A 23,361-nucleotide genomic window follows, 5' to 3' on the forward strand; every position below is an offset into this window, starting at 1 on the left:
GTTCTCTCTCTCCTCACTCCTCTCCTCCATCTGTGTGTTCTGCCTCTGTTGTAAGAAATCTACAGGTAATTATTCACTAATTCATCATATTTTGAATATGAAAATATGAGCATACCTTTTTTAATACAGATCAACAACTTTGTAAATTACAATACTTAGTATGAGCAAGGCCTGCACAGAAAATTAAATAGTAATGTTATAAACTGAAATGTAACACATAATAAGAATGGCATAGATAATTTATGTATGTAAGTTATGATCTAATTGAAAAATTCATTGTAGATGCTGCGAATGATCAGAAAGACAAGGTAAAAGGTAGAAATACAGCTGAGGTATGAACATAACACATGTTCATTACAGACATTGGCTTTTTATGAATACCAAAACATTAATTTATTCATTTTCATTTCAGTGCACTGATGAAGAGGTGTTGTGCATCTTTGGATGTGATTAGCAAGAGACAAAAACAAGGCAAGACAAAGCGAGTGCAGAGCTCTGACTTCAGTACTTACGCTCAGGTCAGAACGTAAACTGAACAGACATCAAATATAACTGAGCTGGATTCTGAAACTGTACAAATATAAGAAAAAGTGAAGTCATTTAAAATCAGAAGGTTATGGCCTTTTAATGTAAAATAAAGGTAATTCCTAACTCCAAATATATGTTCAGTCATTTTTTTATAATTGTTTTTTTTGAGCAAAAAAATCAAATCTGTAAAGTTGTTACTCTGGTGCTCAGAGCACTAAAAGTTTTTTTTTTTTACTCATCTCTAATAAAAGCGTTAGTACAGTCTTTGTGGACATGGATCTGAATAACAGGATGTGGTAATAGGTTTCCTGTGTGAAGTGGTGTTCGGTTTAAGGTGTGTATATTTCTCTTAAACTGAATAACTGCAGCATTTAGCAATTTAACAATTAGCACAGATTCCTCAAAACACACTCTGTGCTGAGCAGGTTAGTGTGTTTGGTTACTAGCTTGTGACTGCTGTTATTCTATCTCAATACTATAAAGAACAAAAGCATATGCCCACATCAGTTACTCCTTAATAGTAATATACATTCCTGCAGACTAGTGCATGTTAAATCTACCAGTTTCAACAGTTACAATCTAATTGAAATTGAAGCCAATTCAATTCAGCGTTTCTTTTCTGGAGTTTTACTTAATCACACTGTATTTTTCTCAAAAAAGGTCTTGTATTATTCTCAGCTAAAAGATAGGTTGATGTGTGTAAAAGCGTATATGGTGTGTTTGTGGTTAATTTGGTTTGTATGCATGCAGTGTTTGCAAAAGCCTTTCTTATGACTGTGTTTGATGAGGAAGCGTCACGTTTGCTGCATCTCTCAGAATAAAGCACAAAGAGCAGGTTTCAGTTCTTGCAAGACAGCACTTTGGACATTTCCGTATTATTTCTTTGGCAATGTACACCACGTTTAAATGTACATATGATGTTCAAGACTAAGCACAGGATAAGAAATATGCTTTTTCTACCTGGAGACTTGCTTTCTCATTGCATATAATAGACATCTCAACAATTACAATGTGTATTTTCACTTGTCCATATTCTGTCTGAATGAAGTCACTTTGGTGGTCAGATCAGTCACTGGGTTTAGTTTTACTAGAGACCAGAGGGGGGCAGTGTGGGTTTGCTTTTGCAAAATCTTGGAAAGTGTCTAAAATATGTCCAAATGCTTGTTATATTACACATTTACATGATTAATGTTTTTAAAATACATTTCTATGTAAATTTTAAACAGCAAATTAGTCACATCAATTAATTTGATTTAGTTGATGAAGTCTCCCTAACTGTATTTGGTAAATCATTAAAGTCCTAAAAGATTTATTAAAGATTATTTAACACAAGAACATGAGGGAGGAAAATATTTACGTTTTTTGTTGTTGTCATTTATGTAAGTAAGTATGCGTCAGGCCCTATTAGAAAGGTCATTGAAGAGACCAGAAGGTGGTGCTCATGGAGTTTCAAAAAAAAAGTGGTTCACCTTTCAGTCCAACATAACATCTATTCCACACGCTGCAGAATCACTAGTCTGACAGGGAAAACTGGATTATTAGCTATTAAAAGGTTATTGCAGTGTTTGTAGTTGAATTAAAAGGGCAAATAAGGTGTGGGTGATAATGAGACATTTAGAGAAGTCCATTCAATCGTTTATTTATTCCATATCTAAAGTATCTCATCATCAAAATATCTGCTGCAATGGATTTCTACATAAAATCTTACCTGAAGTAAAATCAAACTTAGGAAATTTTTTTTTTTAACTAATTGCCAGCATTTCTCAGTTCAATTGAGTTTATATTTTAGACATCAGTATTGACAGATACTTTATTTATTGTTGTACTCTGCCAAAATAGTTCCAATCAATATTAAAGCAGAACGGCATCTTTAACGCAGTACTGGTGTTGAATGAATCAGTACTTTTGAACAAACTGGTTGAGAGATTGATTCAATTACATACTCATTAAGGCACATCTGCTATACAGTATGCATATGTACTGCACACATATAAACTATAGACTATATAATTGAAAATGTTCACTTATTACACAAAGAATGTGTTTGAAAAACCTCTCTGAAATCCTCTACTACCAGCCCATATCTAAAAAGGTATGGCTGTATGACAGCCTGGAGTCCATTTTTCATTCTGCTATCTCAAAACCACTTGAGACTACAGTATATATTTGAGACCGGAAGCTGAGATGTCTGCGATTGGTCACAATGAAGAACTTTTGAAAAAAAAAACATCCCAAGCAAGTCCTGCTGAAAAGGTAAGCCTGGTTTAAAAATCTCCATGTAAATGTGACCTTAGTCGTGGGCTTGTGATTTTTGAAGGAAACTAAAATCTTCTTTAGTTCAAAACAAGAAATATACACGCAAACGTAAAAAAAAAAACGGCAATAAAATAGCTTGACCTTAATTTGGATTTGGCATGAAGTTGCTTTCCCCTTGTGGCATTAATTTCCGTTTCACGTGAGTAGATATCAGACATTCTTCCAGCTTAACAACAGAGTAGTCAAACATAGACAATGTCGATGTCGGTCAGTGAAGGAACAGATGATTTGCTCCTTGGTTGTGCCAGCTGCTGTCGATGTCATGCTGTGTGTGTGTTTGGGTGTGTGTGTGAGCGGGTGTGTGTGGTGGTGCACTCTGCGCATGATGGGTGGGTGCAGGGCATGCATGCTAATTGCATCATGTCATTCTTGCCCTTAATTTTTAACTGTGAAGAAGCATAGAATGACAATATTGAAAATGCAGACACTAAAAAAAGCTAATATTAAATAACATTTAAAATACATTACAACCCAGTAAAAATACATTTTACGGTATTGACTTTGTTTCAGGTTTCACACTGCCCGTTAATTAACAGGGGTTAATAAAAAAAACCCTTAGTATTCACAATCCGATGTTTAACACCGTACATTCCCAAAGCCTGGGTTAACCTTCTTATTTGCTTTGCTGTGTCAGGTTCATTGATTGGACAAAAGCAGCATGCAACATAGAAAGCTTAGCATCCTGGTATTATAAGGTGCAACAGGGCTAAAGGCTAAAAAAGCTCTTCACCTTAAAAAATGCTATATATACTATGCCTATAAATATATATATTATATATATATATATATATATATATAGTTCAGTAAATATACTGTCATTAAAATGTTTATATAAAAACATATATGTTAAAATACAGAAAAAATAATTTTAGTAAGTAACGTTTTAAAAATATTGAAGATGCAATAATATTGAAATATATATTTACAGTAGCAACACCAAAATATATTCTATTATTATTATTATTATTATATTATGAATATCATGTTAGTTTCATTCTAAGCATGGCGATTATCTGTAACATAATATATGATATTTACTATCTGAATCTAACCATGCCATGCCAACAAATGAAAAAGTCAGCCATCTGACCAATTATCATGTACCCAAATATGGTACTCACCATACATATCCTTTCGTTATTTATTTAAAAAAAAAATAATAATAAATAAAGAAGACTTTTCTCTCAAAATGTATTGTTTACTTTCAGCGAATCTCATGCGTTAGTCTACTTAAAACTACAACATACAAATGAATAAATAATATTTTAAAAAGTGATCAGACAGATATACGCGTGCATCTTCAAAAGCGGATGTTTTGGAAAGTGCTACACCACGTTTTTGAGCCATCTAGTGGTTCATATCAAAGGCGCCTTTACCCCGGCGCTGTATGGACTTCTCGGAGGACTATAAAGGTACGAGTAAAACTCTCTCTTTTTACCCAAATTTTCCGTTACCGACATTTCGTCGTAAACAATAAACAACAACTTAGTCTAACGTTATGAATTCATCCGTATATGTTCTGTCTAGCTGTAACAAAAGCAGTTCTAATTTAGGTTAACCCCGGGTTAGAAGTGGTGATACATCACAGGTGAGAAACGTTCCTTACCTGCAGTTAAAAAACCCCAGAACAAAACAAAACAGGGCTTAGAACGACAGCGCGTTAGTATCACTGTGTTAAACGCGGATTTAACGCCCCTTCCATAAATGACTTCATTCAAGTCCATCTTTAAAAGAAGTGTTTTGTATAAGTATTTTCACGACATGTTATTGAGATCAAAACGCCTTCAGTGAGCGTGTGTGCGTGCGCGCGCGCGCTATTTTGGACCAATTAACTGGCCTTTCACGTCCCGCACACGTCCATGTTATCATTTCGTGACAGTGTTGCATAAAGAAATACACGCACAATTTAAAAAAAGAGCGATAAAATAAAAAGGCAAATGCATGCTGTCAGCCCTGGCGCACTTTTCTCCTCTACTGTCACCCTGCGTTTTAGGTCTGATGGTAAAATATTACAGGACTGCGTTTCGTTAGATAATCACCTGAACACAGCCATACGTTTTTCGTGTGTCTCGTTTTCATGCCTGAAATAAACACACTGGTGTCTAACAGCTGTTAAAAATATGCTGTGAACATCCATCTCAAACGCACGAAAGTTAAACTGACCTGATCTGAGAAACTCTGATTCAGTTTTGGATAGAGAAATAGCGAAACAGACACTCAGAAGTCTGAAAGAGGAGGACTGAAGAGGACAGTGATCTTATATATACACACGCCATGCTAGAGGGGTTGAAAGGGCTGCTGTCAAAATAGAAGCAGCGTTTTAACTTGAGTAGCATTTTCACTCCATCTGATGACCTATAAAATAAATGTTCATGTAGATATACTTCTGTGGAATGAATAACTCTGTATTTGCCACTTAAAAAAATCTAACAGCGAAGCAACGGGAAACCCTTTATGTTAAATTTAGCCCCAAATAAACCTTTGTACTTTCTCATGCATTTTTTGTTGTTGTAAATTTAGAAAAATGGACCATTTACAAGTAATATTGTACCGAAAGACCTCTTTTAAATACTTATTAGTGACCATGTTGCAATTGACTGCACCAAAGAAGCACATAATAAGAAAGTAGCCATATCTTAATAATACATTAATCTATAATTAGGAACCCTTTCAGTGCTGCAGGACATGTGAGTTAATGCTTGTATAATACAACAAAGAATTCCATGTTTAATGAATAATAACTACAGTGATCCTAAACCGTTTAAACATCTATTTTTAAAAAAGAAAAATACAAATAAAATAGCTTTAAAAGCTAAAATATATTTGTAAACCAAAGCTTTTATGTATTGTTTTGAAATTTTTGAATTTGTCATTTCAGAGTTCAGAATTCAAAACAGCACTCTTGAGTGAACATATCTTCCAGGCATCAAATTGAACTCAAGTTTTAACTCAAGTTTAATTTGTTCTTTGAGGAAAAGTGACACTCAGACCCGAGGTGTTAAGACATGAGAAACTATTAAAAGGGCTGCGATAGGAGTTTGTTCTCTCGCTGAGCAGATGTTTTATCACATGAAGGATGTGTTTTAGGCAGCTTGGATAAGAATGGCTATTGAATGAGCCGTAATTAAAGGGATAGTGCACCCCAAAAGGAAAATTTGATGAAAATACTCACTCACAAGCCATCCAAGATATAGGTATTTTGTTTGTTCATCTGAATAGATTTAGAGAAATTAGCATCATATTCTTTGCCCACCAATGGCTTCTTTGCAGTGAGTGAGTATCGTCAGAATGAGAGTCTAAACAGCTGATGAGAACTTCAGTCCATCAGTTAGGCCTAACATCCTGCGAATGTCACTTCTAGCCAAAATATGAGTCATGAGACATGAGTCTATTAATCCATAATCTTCCTCCAGTGAAAAAATCCATCACCTGTTGTCCTGTAACGTGTCTGATTAGAACCGTTGTGGCCTTGTAAACAGTGATTAATCAGTGTGTATTTTCTTCAGTGTGGACTTTTTTTTTTAGCTGGAAGCAAAGGTTTGAAGTTAAAAACATCTTAATGATGACTTTTCTCCTCTAAAAAACATCTTAATTATGGATTTGTTCATTTAAAAAAAACATAGCTTTTCACTTCACAAGGACTGGAGTCGTGTATGACTTTCGGATTATTGCGATGTTCTTCTCTTTCCCAAGGCACCCATTGACTGCAGAGAATACATTGAAGAGCTAGCGATGTTTTTCTAAATTTCTCCAAAGTGTTCTGATAAGAAAGCAAAGTCATCTGGATGGCCTGAGGGCGAGTACATCAGGGTGAACTATTCCTTCAAGTTCCTTATTTTGACCCACACTGTAAAATATTCAAGGTGATAACACTCATTAGATGCCAGTTTTATTACATTTTTCATTAGTTTCTGACATTAAATCCAGGTCATCGTGTGGGTGTAGGTTTTTTTTCTCCGTGGTCCTTCTTGTAAGTCATGTAATCTTAAAACACAAGCATCATGTGTGGGGAGGATAAGAGTAGGAGAATAAGGCCTAAAGGGTGTGTAATGAGAACTAAAGCAGGCAAGGTTCACACTACCGATGCTCTCTGAAAAGAAATATTCACATATCGGTCATGAATACAAACTCAGAGAAGCGACGTTGAAAATTCCTATTTTTTGTTCAAAAGTCTGAGAAACCATTTTACAGACATATTTCATCCAAAGTGACTTTCAGCACACTAATTGAATTAAAGCAGTGTGGGATTTGGCGCTATGCTCCGGTACACATTAGTGATAGAGAGGATTTTGATCCCCTACCTGAGATTGAACCAGAGCTGTTTATGTCAGCAGCTCAGAAATCTGAGCTTTTAGGGCAAAAACATTGAGCGCGCACTCCTCCAGTCACTAAGGATGCTTTCAGTTTTCTAGGTCAGCTCATCTGAAGCCTGAAGGTACCACGAACCAGTTGCTTCATGCTTCGTGCTATGGCAACACAAAAAACAAAGTAGTTCAATTTAATTATATGTCGACTTAATTTGTGCATGGCACTCTGCCAGTTGCCTGCCTCTGTTGTTGTGTTTGGTTATAATAATTGCAGTTGTTGGTCATGTGATGTTTCCATCATTTCCCCTAGCCATACCGTGACTATTCAAGTCTTTAAAAACACCACTGAATCCATTCACTGACATAGGAAATGCAGTCTAATGAGTGTGTGTTCTTTTAAACACAAGCGTTATTGCATTCACGATGCAGAATGTCATTTTGACAGTGTATTAGCGTATTTGTCCATTGACCAGCCAGTAAAAAAAGATGTCATATGTTAAATCAAAGCTTCTGTACAAATTCAGATAACAGAAAGTTTAATTTAATCCTGAAATTAGAATTTACATTAGTTTATGCCTTTAAAAATTAAGCATACGGCTTTATCCAGAGCAACTGGAACTGCATTCAAGATAGTGGGGAAAATGAGGTAAGATGCAAGTAAAGATGGGACTTAATCCTGTCTCAACACATTTATTGAATGCTTTTGCATTTATTTATCTTGACATTTCATCTGAACACATTTGTGAGGTTTATTTGACGTGAATTATGTTTTATCCTCAAATAACAACGGCCGATTTTTACTTATTTTTTGTGCTTATTTATTAAAATGGTGGATATTAGTAAGGGCTTTTATGTCGCAGGTTACTATGACATAAATTGTACTATACTAATTGTACTATATTTGTTTTTTTTACCATTGTGTTTTGCGTAAATTTGACTATTTCACTTCCATTTTCTTTAATAAATCTATTGAAACCCACACTGCTGTTTCACTAAAATTCTGCAATGTTTATTAATAGGCTTTCATTCTGTTTTCACGTTTTTTACCACATGGTGCCATTGGCCAATACCTACCTTATTGCTGTTTTCTGCTTCTGCATAAAAAAGGTGTGTATGGTCCTGTAGTATTTGAGAGAAAAACTGGTACTGCACCCAAACTAAATCTTACTGAAATCTAATTTTTTGAGATATCAACCTCAAATTTGGAACACAACTTGTTTAGATTAATGGCATTGATTTTCTAGCAGGTTTAGAAAATCCATGTTTCTTTTCAGGTAAATCTGAATTCATAGTCTATTGCTATTATGACATGCCACTAGAATATAGTGATGATGTATATTTCTTATTGAAAAAAACCCAAAACTAAACACATTGTTTTTTAAACAATACATTTCTTCTTTTACAGTTCCTATAGCTGGTAAACTGGTAATGCATAGTTCTAGCAACGGCATGATCATGGGTTTAATTGCAGGAAATACATATCATTAATAAAAGAGTCTCCTTTTAAATACAGTTTTTATTTACTGCAAAATTTTAGCATATGCAGATGATTTGAGCATGCACAGGACGATGATGCATGTATCATATATTATTGAAGGAATTAAAAAAAAAAACCCAAATTGGCCAGTTCAGCTTCTGATCTTGCCAGCACTATGCACTACCAGTCTACCAGCTACACGAACTCTTAAAAGAAGAACATATAAATTAGAGAAACAAAAAGTAAAGATGAAAGAACAGAGGATAAAGGGTGAACTAAAACGACAAAATGAGCCTCTTATCCTCTTCCTAATCGTCATTTCAATTTTCTCATGCTTCGGGCTCCCTGTGGTGTTTTTTATTCTCGTTCGATTGCCCTTTTTCCACGCTACCAAAATTAGAGCGTTCTCTCTAGCTCATGTCTTTAAGGTCAGGCCTCACAAGTGTAGACACTTTGCACAGGGGAACGATGTTCGGGGAGATAATGTACGAGCGTGTGTGAGTGCGTGTATTCTAGGCTTTTGGGCATGTTAGACATGAATCCAATTTGATGTGTAATTTTGCATTCTGATAATTTAATTAAGAACGGCCGTGTCACATTATGTCTTACCGATGGAAGAGAGATAACAACGTGAGGGGTGAGAGAAAAGGATCGTAAATAGGGCTAAGGAGAGAGAAGGGTATATCTCGGCTGAATAAAAGACGGAGATATTGAGCAGAGAATCAAGAAAGTTAGAGGTGCGACCATTTCCTCAGGCAGTGGATCAGTTATTGGTCCACACACACATATTGTCATCTCCTGGGGCTCAGCTGTGTGTGTGTGTGTGTGTTTGCGTTCATGTGGACCTCTGACCAGAGCCTCGGGTTAAATCTGAGACGAGCGGAGATAATTAATAGTAGAAGAGTTATTGTGACAACTCCCTGTGCTGTTGTCCAGACATGTTATTGAAAAATACATTGTACTTAACGCATGTGACTGTTTTAAATGCCCCATGCCGACTCATCTCTCACGGCAGCTCTTTAAAAACAAGTCAGGAGAATTTGTACAGATCTCGAATGGTTTATTTAAGACTGTAAAGCATTGCTGTGACAACCCGTGGCTTAACCACAATGTGGTGCAGGGCTTGTATCCTTAGACAACTCTATTAAAGACAGAAAATGGAGCATCCATGTTTGTTTTTATCCACCTCGCTGGATTTCAGGACTAATTAGTGGTTTTTTAGCCCCAGAGTTCCTGAGATCAGAGTAAAAGTTAAAGTCAGCATGGAACGGAAATTGTGACGATGTTTTCCCGCCTGTTATAACATATGTTTGAGTGAAATGGCTTCTTAGACATAAAAAAAGGGTTGGAGTTGATTTTGTGCTTTTGATTATTAGATAAATTTGGAGATGTTTTTATCTTTTAATCTACTGAATGCATACACTGATTGATACAGCATAATTTATTTGCTGTGGAATTATCTAAGCATTCTTAAATCAAGATACATATCTTGTTTTCTGTAAATTAAATAAAACATTTAAATGTAGAAGTATACAAATAAACATAATGAGATATAAAATTATGTATAATTCACCTAATTTTGATATTCTTATATTATTTTGCTTCTTAAGTGTTTTACTTTATCTTGATTTAAGAATGTTTAGATATTATAGCTACGAACACTACAAAGATAATTTTATTACAGTCTATTATTATTATTATTATTATTATTAATACTATTATTATTATTTAAAATAAGAATGGTCATTTAATTTGAACTACAGCTAGAACCAAATAAAACACTGAACATAAAAAAACTGGAGATTTGTAGGGGAATCAAAATGATAAAGGTCAAATACAAATAGCAAAAGTAAAAGTAGAATAAAAATATGTAAATGTCTGTTGAGAAAGTCACTAAAAGCCTCTTTTGTAACATCAAGACATGGCAGTGTGTGTGTAATGTGTCACAATGTTCAGTCAGGCAAAATCACGTACTAGAGGAGCCATGGGAGACAAAGGAAGGTTTTCTCTTACAGTTAGCAAAGAGCCATTCAGCCCTAGTAGCTGATAAAGACAAAAAGAAACGCATGAAAAATGCATGAATGAAATCTCCCTCTCACTTTCTCTCTCATTCCCTGAATCACTGTTGGATTAAATGAAAGGGGGATCTAAGATGAGAGTGCGTGAGAGAGGCAGACGCTTTATTTATTCATTGTCTTAAGTGGTTGAGTGGGTGAACCCAGTGTAAAACCCCTCTGGCACTACCCCATAAACACGCACACACATTCTCACCAACACACACTCACATGCACAGACTGGTGTCAAACGTCCCTTGGGGAGCAGGTTGTTAGAGGCCCGTGCGTTATGATGCGGTGAATTTGCGGACATTTAGGGATAAGGAAATTTTGATGGATGGATATACACGTATATGTATACATAGCTGCCTTCTTTAGAATAGTGCATTATGATGTCACTTTGAAACCAAGCATGCTTTTCCAATTGGAGAAAGCCATAGGGGCTGTTGGGGGAGGAGTTGTGATCTGGTGTCATTTAAAATTTACATTTGTTGAAAAATTGTGTTGTAATATCACCATCCCCTCCCTCACCATCGCCTTTGGATTATTCACTTTGTGTATTACGTTATACTAATCATACACATGAAATTGTATGAGTATGCACATTGGGACGCGGGCACTTGTTTTGTTTCTTATTGATTCAGCCGTTTTGAATGAATCGTTTGATTTAAATGATTCAATAGATCGTTTATTAAAACAGGGACTTTTTGCCACCTATAATTTATGCCAATAATTGGCTGCCTGCCAATAATTTATCCACGACAGACCTAAAACAGCCAAAAATACATTCAGCAAAATATTTTTTATCAGTATTGCCTATAATTCCCAAAAATAGATTTTGCAATCAGTGTGTAAAATTAGCCATAGCACCCATACCCCATTACCTGGAGACATATGCACTGGAATTGGATTACTTGTGGATTATTGTGAATTGTTTTTTTTTTTTTTTGGACATTCTGACAACACCCATTCACTGCAGAGGATCCATCGGTAAGCAAGTGATGTAATGCATTTCTCCAAATCTGTTCCAGAGAGGAGACTTGGATGACCTGAGGCTAATAAATTTTTTAAATATTTCATTTTAGGGAAACTGTCTCTGGGCTGTTCTCTGTCATCATTTACTCACCCTCATGTCAATCCAAAGCTGTATGACTTCTTTTTTCTGTCAAATACTAAAGAAGAGATTACAGCGTGTTTGTCCATATAATGAAAGTCAATGGGGACAGAGGTGTTTTGGATCAGTATGTCTTTTCCTTGTACAGACACAAACAGTTCTTTAAAATATCTTCTTGTGTATTCTTAAGAAGAAAGATTTTTGGGTAAAATATCCCTTTAAGCCCTTTTTGAATTTGTGTGCCAGAGAGTGTGTGATATGCTTTTTCCCGTAGTATTGGTGAGGTTGAGTGTGCTTGAGTGATATGGAATTTGCCTCGGCCTGGTCTTTTCATGAAGCCGGAATGGTGTGTGTTCTGCTAATCCACTACGGTGTCCTGCATAAATAATGCACTGAAGGGTTTTTTGTGCATGTGTGTAGGAAGGTGTTTGGTGGGTGTGCTGGCATTGTTCGATGTTTCGAGTCTCACAAGGTCGTCTGCTCAACCATAACGCTCAGGCTGCACCATCGGGTGGAGAGATAGGGTAAACAGCGAAGCCGTGGTATAGTGGTCTGCTTTACTTCTGTGTGACAGGATGAATGGATGGCTTGGCCTGGGTCAGCATTGTGCTTTCTCTATCTGCACAGTCCTGGTGGCCTCACATACACAAAGCTTATCGGAGGGAGAAAGAATGAAAAAAAGGAGGTGATAGAACAAGAATACACGAGAAAAACAGTGACAGATGTATTTAGCGAGAGCCTTGCTGTGAACAAACAGCATTGACATTTAAGTGCTTCAAATGTTCATTTTTACTTGAATATACTTAGTGTTTGCCAACATGACAAACAGTGAAATGTTGTGGGATGCTAAGACAAGGACCCCCTAGTTTTGTCGCTCGGTCGAAGAAGCTACAATGGTCCCCTCTGAGGGAGAGAAGACTGACTATATCACGCTAATGGTGAAGATAGTGTCAACAAGAACATTTACTCACTGTCTCAGTGGTATTGCTCTTGGTGCTTGTCAAACTGGGCCATCAAGACCAGGTCATTAGACTTGTGGTGTCTGGTCCACAGCAGCTCTCTCAGCATCTGGTCATCTGTTGTTTTCAGCCAGCAGCTGCCCTGTTCATTGTGACAGGGTAATTAATTATGAAAATGTGACTACTGAGAAAACTAAGATGGAAATATTGTCAGATAAGCAATAATTGGTTTATGAAGCAGTTTTTTTTTTTGGTCCTTAAATCTGTGCGTTCAAACAGAACTGGGCCTTTTCGCTTCTGACTCTCTCTACGGTTTACATTGTTACTCCAGTAGGTGGCAACAAGTGACAGTTTTTATTAGTGAGGTTCTGATTCCTTTATTCATTTTATTTCTTAAAAATGCTGATTAATTCAGGAATAAAAACTACGAAAATATTGCAAGAGCAAAAAAGCCTCATTTCAAAATCTTCGGCAAATGCCAGAATAAAATTCATTCATAAGGAAGAAGGGCGCTGTAAGTTTCCATTATATGAGTAATGTTTGGACCTGATTTGAGCTTTGGACACGTTATTTGAACTTTGCTTCGATACACACAATTTATCCGTGTTGGCCACCGTTGCCATGTACCTCTGGGGCGGAGATTTCGAAATAGGGACGAGGTCCTGTTGGGCGTGTTTGTTTTGGTCATTTCAAACATTTCAACATTGTTTGGTAAAAAATCACTCGATTTAAGTTAAAATGTGCTTATTCATGTGTTCATACATCCATAATTAAATAAGCTGCTGCTTTACAACCAGTTTAAAGGGGTGGTCTGCCGTTTTTTTTTTTTTTTTTCGAACATTTGATTGTGTTTATGCGGTGCACTGTAACATGTTCATGCTTCCTTAAAAAAATTCATTATTTTTCTCGTTTTTTACCTTTATGCAGTGGTTTTCTCTTTTCTTAAAAACTGTTCACAGAAGTTCCTCCCTCAGAAATTTGCGATGGACTGATTAGCTGGCCCAGTGTGTTGTAATTCACTAGGTCTAGTGCATTGAACATCACACCAGCTTTTTTCTAAAGGGTTGTTGCGTGTTGCATGAAAGGGTTTATGTAAATTTAAGGGATTCGTGATGTCACTAACCCAGGAAATAGCTCATCGTAACTTTGCAGATGTCGTTAATGCTCAAACAGCCACATACACACTAACTAAAGTTAAAAAGGAGAAATTGTAAATTTTTTTTGACAATTTTGTAGTATAGTTTCAGTATAACTAACCAATTTCATCCAAAAACCAGTTTAACTGCCAATTCGACAATCATATTCAAATATCGAGATACTGGAAAGGGGGTATTTGTGGATGCCAAGTCTTTGTCCAAAATGGCATTCCTTCTCTGATGACATCAGTTTGACAGATTGAAAAGAACATCCCTAACCCCTTTTTCCACCCATCAGTCCGCTGTAACCTGGCAATAGTGAGGAGGTATGCTAAAATCAAGCATCAGTATTTCTCTTGGAAATATACCACAATACTTAAGAAAATTCGGTCCAACTTCCAGGTCACACTGACTTTAATTTTTAGCTCATTGAACTGTTGTATAAAAGCGATATGCAATCGTTATTACCTGTGTCCGTGCTGATAAGCAGGAAGTGTAGCCCTAAGCTTAATATCAAAAAGAGAATTAAAAATGAAAGTACTATTGATGGTGAGGTATTGCTTAACATCAAAGAGAGCGCTTATTAATAAATAAAAGGGACAACTCATGAAATGTGTAAAATAGCTGATTAAAAATACAAACAAACCTGGACTTTGAATCCACTGTAAATGCAAACTGTAAAAAAAAACATTTGTGTCTTTTCTACAGGTGCTTTATACAGTTGATTATGTTAATTTACTTGATTTCATCAACAAAAGTTTGGTGATAAGACAGAAAGCAGTACTGGGGCTGTGGAAACTTGCTATAGTAAGAGAGTCCTACAACTTCTAAGGTCAAGGTCACTATTTCCACCACAACAAATATCCAAAAGTATAAATAGACTAGACACTATCACTGAGGGAGCTTGTCTCTGGATTACAAGGTCATTGCCACAGCTTCAGTCTGGAATACAGAAGCTCACTTTGAGATGTTCAAAGTGATTTGTTTCTTCACTGCTATGTAACGTCATAGGAGAGAACACAACATTACATTAGGGCCACTAGTGAAAACTATTATAAAATGTTAAAATCATCAGTAATCGCTTGTGTGATGAGATGCACTTGATCTAAAGCAATTGTAAAGATAATTACAAACATCCTATCTGACCAATGGAAAGTCTGTTCTAGAACACGCTGCAGTATAGCTGATTGCCAACGAAACTGTAGAAAGCTACATTGCTTTTCCATTTCATGTCTGATTCAGTGCCAACTAGTTGGTTAACATAGGCAGTATAAAATCTTAACAGCTTTTTAGCGCACTAGGAGATGTTATTTCTTCATGCTATATTAAGGAATCCATCATAATTATAGCTTTTGGATTCATATGTTAGGATTTTTTTATTCAAAATTCACAAGACAGACAAATGTATGGGTATGTTTGATGGTTCTCCAAAGTTTGTGCCAAACACACACACAAAACACATTTTTACATCAGATCTGTAATGTCATTGCAGTCAGTTATCAATCTGGTTTCATCAGTGCAAAGTTGAATCTTTTTTTTTTTTTTTTTAAATGACATCTTAAAATGATTATGGTATTTTGATAATTATTTTCACATATTTTTCATAGTTTTCAAAGTTTCAGACTTTGAATACTGTATTGTTTGTCCCCAGATCAAACGTAAATATTTCACAGAAAAATGTGTGTTGGGTTGACAGTCTCAGTGTTTTGATAGTTCTCTATTTTCTTGACTATTGCACATTTTGTCATCTGCATATGCACTTTTTCCAGCACTGCACCTTTTAGTTTCACATCTACATTTTTATTTAGCAATTAAATTCCGAGCTATCAAGCAACTACTTATATTAGTGCTTTTTCAGAACATTCAAAAGTAATGTTACCATCATTTTTGAAAAAACAAACAAAAACTAAATAAAAAATAGAATTTTCCTTTAACGTTTTAATGTTTGGAATTTCAGAAATAATGTATTCATAACTGAATGGGAATGTTAAACATACTAAATACTTGTTTTTAGCATATTTTTAGCATTTTAACATATTTTTAATACATGTACATATACTGTGTTTACTTATAACTAGTTATTTAAGCGCATCTCCAAAAAGCCCAAAGCAAATAGAAACCTGTGGAATCGAGTTTTAAAGTTTCCATGAATTTTCTGATTTATGAAAGCCACCAGATTTCCTTTTTAAAACCAGAATAGCATAAGATTGCTTTAGCTTTATTTTCTACCTGGTTTCCTCCATGAAGCAACCAAAACGGAGCTTCAAAAGCCTTTTTGTATTATTCATGACTTCACCTACATATAAATCCCATGTAAATAGACATTCAGATGTTAAGAAATACCAACCAGTATTAGCAGACCTAGAAACATAAGAGTGGACACGAGCTGTAAGTGACATATACGCATAAATATACACTGCAAAAGCTTACCAATTGCTTTTTCAGTATGCACTCTTTCCTGCCGGGCATTTCACAGCTACACGAGAGAGTCGAAGGCAACTCACAGATTACACGTTAATCATGTGAAACTTTTTTCAGAACACAATTTCTGCAGTTTACGCAAATTACAATTTGCAAGGTGATGGCTCTTGGAAAACAAAATCTGCTCATAATCCAGTCATTAAACAACGAAACGGCCCCAATCCAACACAATTGAAGATTTACTAACTTACGGGATAAATCCTGTTTGCCATTAGTAACAGAACAACGCTTATTCAACAATAGAAATATAATTGTTTTCTATTTGAGTATATTTCAAGATAAATGAGCATAATAGAGGTCTTTTGAATACATTAAAAAAAGATTCGTAACTATTCCAGGTTTTGGCTGCCAGTGTACATTTGAAATTCACTTTTAAGCTAAGAGACTCAAGATACAGAGAATTCAGGATACACAGTTTAACGGTTAACAATTTCTTTGGGAACTGAACTCAAGATCTTCAATTTTAAAAAGAGACATGCATTTTAAAAGGCTACAATGTCTACTAAAAAAAGAAATTAATCTTATTTCATATAGTTTTGACAAGACCGGTTTCCACATTTATCACTTGCCTGTACAGGGTACTTCAGGTCTGCGGGCCACATGGGGAACACTTACATTTGTCACAGTCATATTTCAATTACATTTCTGAGTTTTCTAAAAGTGTGTCACAAACCTAGTTGAGGTGCCAGCGACAAACTGAATTTTAATAAGATGAATTTGTAATAAACAACTAATTTCGGATCTTCTGTCTTTATTTCTACAAGCTTGAATAGTAATTGTGTCTAGCTGGTGTTCGTTTCATACTTTGTGACATTTTATTTAATGTATAAATTAAACATTGCATTAAATGCACATGTACAACAAATTGGTAATATCAAAGTGGTATCGTGTGCTGCAATCGAAAGTAGCCCATTTATACCTGTGAAACTGCACACAGCACACATGGTTTTCATCTACATCTACAGATCTACATAGTTAGCAAACAGTAGCCTTTGCAGATTCGACTATAGATCCAAAGCCACGTCTTTATTGCTCTTGATGTTCTTAAACTTTCTTTTGCAACTCTTGAGGGAGAACCGATTCAGACGACTCAGCATATGTGGCAGGGAACTGAAAAAATCATTCAAAGTAATTCGTGAACCAATTCACTGGCTTGATCAAGCCTTTGAACAGAATTGATTCAAAAGAATAACTGATTCGCGAATGGGCATCGTTCATTACCCAGAGAAAAGTAGCCATTTTTAACTCGTAATGCTCTAAGATGAAGTAACGAGAGAAGCGTCGCCCATAATAACAAAGTAAAAGTACTTTTTAAAAAAAAATTGACCTAAGTTACAGTAAAAGTACTCATTTTTAAATATAATCTGAAAGTATTAGTTACCAAAAAATGTACTTAAATAAATGTAACAAAGTAAATGTAACTCGTTACTACCCACCTCTGATTATGTGTGCTATAAATGAACTATTTGTACAAAGTCTTGTTTTTAAATATGGGAGCAAAAAGTCTATTTGACCAAGATTTTATTCCTTAAACCTTAAATTTGAAGAAGAAAAAAACTAAACAAAAAAGTAAAACTGCTGAACCTATAATATTGAAGAATTTTTTTATGGCTAAAGGCAGTTGTACAGACCTAAAGCAAAGACTTTTTTCCCCTCTAACTTCTTATGTCAGTTTCTACTACTCTCTGAGGCTATATGGATTTATGTATTTGGCAGATGGTTTTATTGAAAGAAACATACACTGAAATGAAGAATAGTATATTCAGTTTGTTGGAAATCAAAACTAGAGGTCAGCATTTCTAGCAGTAAATGTTCTACTATTTGAACTGTAAGAAAAAAAAAAACTATAGATGTAAAACTATAATACTTACAGTTGGTAGATGTACATTTTAGAACATTTTACAATTTTATTTCCACTTATTTGTGGGAAGCATTTATATTAAAGATTTATTTTTCCAAGATATTATTCATTTATTCATTCAGAGTTGTAAGGTAGTTATACTGTCAAACTGAAAAGAAATATAAAATACATTTTCAGTAAGAAATTGCTACTAATTTACACAATAATTACAGCAGGTAACACACTGAGTTAATGATAAAATTGACTGAATTGACTGAAAGACTGAAATGGTATTTTCTGGTAAAACACATTTATCTATATATTTATTTTAGAAGAAAAACAATACGATAAGTTTTTCTAAAATGTTCAGGATGTTCAAAAATAATCCATGTAAGTAAATGAATGATTTCCTTGTGAACTATAAATCTAGGAGGTATGGCGTTGTACAGGTACAGCATCAAATCTTGGGAAGCAGAAGTGCCTGAAATTGTTCATGATTTACTGGTCTCCCAGAAAAATGAATCATGGCTCAAATGCCTGTTGCAACTTACTGTGTCTGTGCAAGACCAGTCCTCTGGCAGGTCTCCAGTTACAGATAGATTAATGGCAGAAGTCTGTAAAGATCTATGGCCTTTGATTCGAAGCAGTTTATATTTACTGTTTATAAAGTGTTCAAAGTTAGACCCACTACCAATTTGTTTCAGAAGAACAACAGTTCTTCTACAAAGAAGACCATGGGGACATACAAATTGGCAGTAATTTTACCACTTGGGGTTGGTTACTAAATTCTGTTAAAAGTATTACAATAACACCATATCTGGACTGCGGGTGTCTTCAGTATTTATCATATACTATCTTTCGCTCTGTCTACACCAGACGTAAGCCCAACCTATTATATTCAAGAACCTATTATAATCAGTGATGCTGTCAACACTAGATGCAGCTCGGCTTGACTCGACGTGACAAATCCTCAGAAGTAAACTGAAGCCTCATTATAGTTGTGACATACTGATACTAAGTTCAGATGATTTGCAACAGTCGATTTGTCGCGTCCAGTGTAGACAGACTTCAGCTATTGTGATGTAAGCAACAACAGTCGCATCTGGATAAGACGTGGTGTTACATACGGCTTCCAAAAGGGGGTTTGGCTGTGATGATAGATGAACCATTTGGCTTTCCAAAATAACTATCCAGAGAACAACTCTTTACTCTTTTCTTTCTTTTTTAACCTTTTTTCCACTCTAAAGAATTTCCGTCTTGTTTTAGAATTTATGCATCTACACGATTTCTAAAAATGTAGATAAATATATTTGTTAGGAATAGATATAAATGTTAATATGAAGCTGTTACTGTCTCTTGCTTCATACATGTTTTTATGTCTTATGGCAATATAATGTAAGGAAATGTATTATATGTACATATATCTGCATAGGGGACAGCTCTACAGCATCTGTAGAAGTTATATTATCTGGAACAGGTATATATATATATATATATATATATATATATATATATATATATATATATATATATATATATATATATTTATTATTTGCCAAATCATCCTGTGGCATCCTTCAGCCATCCTGTATAACCAAATAAAGCTAAATAAAACTGCATGCACCGAATGCCTTTTTTAATCTGCATTTACCTAACGTATTATGTGAACTTAATATTTTAGTTCAATTAAAGCAGCTGCTTTGATGTTTTCAAAGTTGGAGGGCATGAGTTAGTAAATCTGAGCATTTGTTTGATTTAGTTCCATGGCAAAGAAGGTCAGCCAGAAAAAAAAAAATGCTGAACAGGTTGGGTTCAGGTCTTGTGAGGATGGTAGAGCAGCTGTTCAAAAGGAAAGAAACAGCTCTTTCGTTGTAATTATATCATAACCACAGGAAAAAGAACTATCATTGTACCATAGAATTGTGTCATAGAACGGACAACTGTATTTACCCGGGCATAGTTGAATAATAAGAGTTCTGTACATGGAAGTACAGTGAGTACCGTGAGTCTCAAACACCATAGTTTTCTCCTTCTTATGCAAATCCCGTGAATAAAAAAGGACCACTGAAAAACAGGCACATCTGAACATAACACCACCTGTTACGCAACTAGCAGGACAATAGCAAAAATGGCAGGTAAATGTGGAAATAAATATTATGTTCCAGGCTGCGCAGGGGATGTGAAGTGCAGTCATGGGTTGGTGTCTGTATTCACAAAGGCGCGGAAAGAAAATAATGCATTCTAATAAAATAAACAAAGTTTGTGCCATTTACAAATCTCTAAAGCGAAAGTGAAAGTAAAAAGCGATCATGCATTTGAAAGCAGTTTCAGTGCCCAGCATATTAATGGCGCCTGCATTTTATTTATTGTATAATTACCCGACGACATAACTGCTGGAGAAAGTATTACTGTGTGAGCTACTGAAATGAGTGCACTGTGAAACAGCCAATCAGGAGAGCTCAACATTGAGCCACACTGTAAAACAGTGTGTCAGAGTAGAGGTCAACATTAAGCATGACAGCATTAAACATGAGCATTCTAAATAAATACAAAAAATAAATAAAAATATATACTGTATATATACATAACAACATATGTATTTAAAATACTTCTAAAAAAGGATGTATTTAAAAAATACTTCTAAAAAAAAAGGACAACTTTTATGTATATAAACTTTTAGTTAAGCAAATGGTATTGCTTAAATTTAAATAACTTTGCTGATTTTATTTTATGGTTATTTTAAAAGGAGATGAAATCACAATCTTTTTCATACGTAGAGATACACGTATACCCTTGACAACACAAAACTCTCATTTTTAATTTAGTTCAGCTGATACAGATCTGAGACATTCCTGATACATGGTTGATAGTGTAAGAGGAAGATAAACTCTCCGTGACCTATTTTACCTCTTTTAAAAACATAACAGCTGCATCTTTTGGCACTCTAAGTCACTAGTGTATCGCCAAATTAAATCTTTTTTTTTTTTTTTTTTTTTTTTATCCAATTTTCTATTAGCTCGGCTTTGTCCAAATAAAACTACTACATTAGATTTATTGATGTAATTAAGTATGTTCATAAAAGATAATGAAGAAATTTGGTTGATCTGCTTTCACACCACAAGAGTGCTCTGTATATTTTGATTAATTACATTAAAATGAAAATGAATCTTTTTTTCAACAAGTTAGAGACATCGTAAAAGTCAGATGTTGATTATCAGCGTAGTTTAGCCTCATTAGAGTAATTATGAATGCTTCGTTTGCATAAGATAAATCAGATATTGGCCGACTCTCAGATATTGAAATGGTAATTTGAAAATCTAATAGTAATTACAGCAATTACACAGATTTTTTACTCAAATTGTATAGTGACATTTGTCATAGTTCAGATATTTGCAAAAACAGGGCCTTTTTTATTGACCTTCTCTCTCTAAACAGTCACTCACACATCATTAGAATGACTGAGAGAACAATTGCATAGAAGATTTAACTCGGCCGAAAGATGCCATTCACAGAGTGATTGAATTTGAATAGCAATTGCAGTTTGGTTAGAGCAGTGCAGTGAGCTGTCTCTGCTGTGATGAAGACTTGTGACGTGCCGTGTGTTTTTGAATGGGACACGTCACCGCTGGCCTTTCTCTCCCACTGCCTTCTCCCACTTTGACCTTTCAGACCAGGACAGCTGACAGACTGCTACATCTTTTTCCTCTCTTTTTCCTCTCTACATAATGAAGAGGTAATTACCCTTCAACTTGTTGCCTTCACAAAGCTACACAAACGAGGAGACAGAGGGAGAGAGGGGGGGAGAGAGAGAATATGAAAGGAATATAGAAAATATAATTTGCTGTTGCTCAGTACAAAACAAACATTTCTTCAACCTGCATCAGTTGAATTATTTTTAATGAATGATGAGTGTGTTTTTGTACCTGGGTGCTTGAAGGGGTGAGTCAGCAAACTGCAAGTTCATGTAGTCATGTTCTCAATTATACCCCACTATCTGAAGTGCATAAAAAGCCTTTGTATTAGCTTGTAGCCTGGAGTAAGTTCTTTTTTTTTTTTTTTTTTGGCTAGATATTTTATACTTTGTATTTCTGCTTGGTTTATCTCAGTCTCATCAACGTTTTTATTATTATTATTATTATTATACAATTATTTATCAACAACTTTTAATGTTGGGTCATCGGATGCACATTTTCCAGAAGTTGAAGATGATTCTTATGGTTTTACTGAACGGTTTATAACACACTTTGGTTAAAATGTCTCAATGCTAGTGCAAAAAACCACCCTTTCTAACGTGTCAAAATAAGCTTTGTTTCTATTAAGCCATTTTAATCCATGTTGCTTTAAATGCTAATGAGCTCTTCTGACCCCGCCCCTATTTTCAATGGGGTGTTGAGCAGCACTGTTTACTTTAGTCAGGAAACTTGCTAACTAGCACATTAATAGGAAAGGCGTTTGCACAGATTCATAAATCATTTTATACTCACTTTTTTCTGTAGATGAAGCTGGATCACAAATGATTTGAACATAGATGCTTTTAGGCAGATCAGGATTAATTCTGCTAGAAATATCAGAACAGCATGATTTGAGAAAGGAGATTTTAAATGGGCATTTTGATCAGTATAGGATGTATGCGTACACACACTTCCAACATACTTTTATGCTCAAATAACTTGTTGTTTAAGTTTCTACATTTTAATTTTGTTATTTGACACATTCTCTGGTTTAAATATTGTCTTGCACAAACATGTTATTTAAAATTTTATTTTTTTTTTAAATTAATGATAAGAGGTGTAGGGTCTATTTAAATGGTCGATCCATAGTAAACTTTACACAGCCTGCATGAAGTAGCACCGCCCACTGGCCATGACATTGCTGAGCAGCAGCAGCTCTCCTAGAATAGAGGATCTGAAAGGATTGTTACTACGAGGTGAATCACATCTAACATTTAAGACAAGCTCACAGTGTTTATCTAGTCATAATGAGGATGTATACATTTCAGTTTCAGCAGGCAACTATTTTTACAGCTGCATTATTATTCCAGCTACAATTAATCACAACAATGCATATACAATTACACGATTATATATAAATTGTCAGTTTGTTGTTTTATATACATGCACACAGACATTATTTCATAAATGACACAGTT

General features: G+C 35.1%; 1 long non-coding RNA gene across 1 annotated transcript; it reads left to right on the top strand.

The window, feature by feature from the left end:
• On the top strand, nucleotides 1–649 carry LOC122353659. The gene is made up of 3 exons (XR_006252042.1): nucleotides 1–65; nucleotides 283–332; nucleotides 413–649. It is a non-coding gene; the product is annotated as an uncharacterized LOC122353659 (long non-coding RNA).
• Nucleotides 650–23,361: the final 22,712 nt, after the last annotated feature.

Source organism: Puntigrus tetrazona, chromosome 1 (genome assembly GCF_018831695.1).
Source record: "Puntigrus tetrazona isolate hp1 chromosome 1, ASM1883169v1, whole genome shotgun sequence".
NCBI lineage: Eukaryota > Metazoa > Chordata > Actinopteri > Cypriniformes > Cyprinidae > Puntigrus > Puntigrus tetrazona.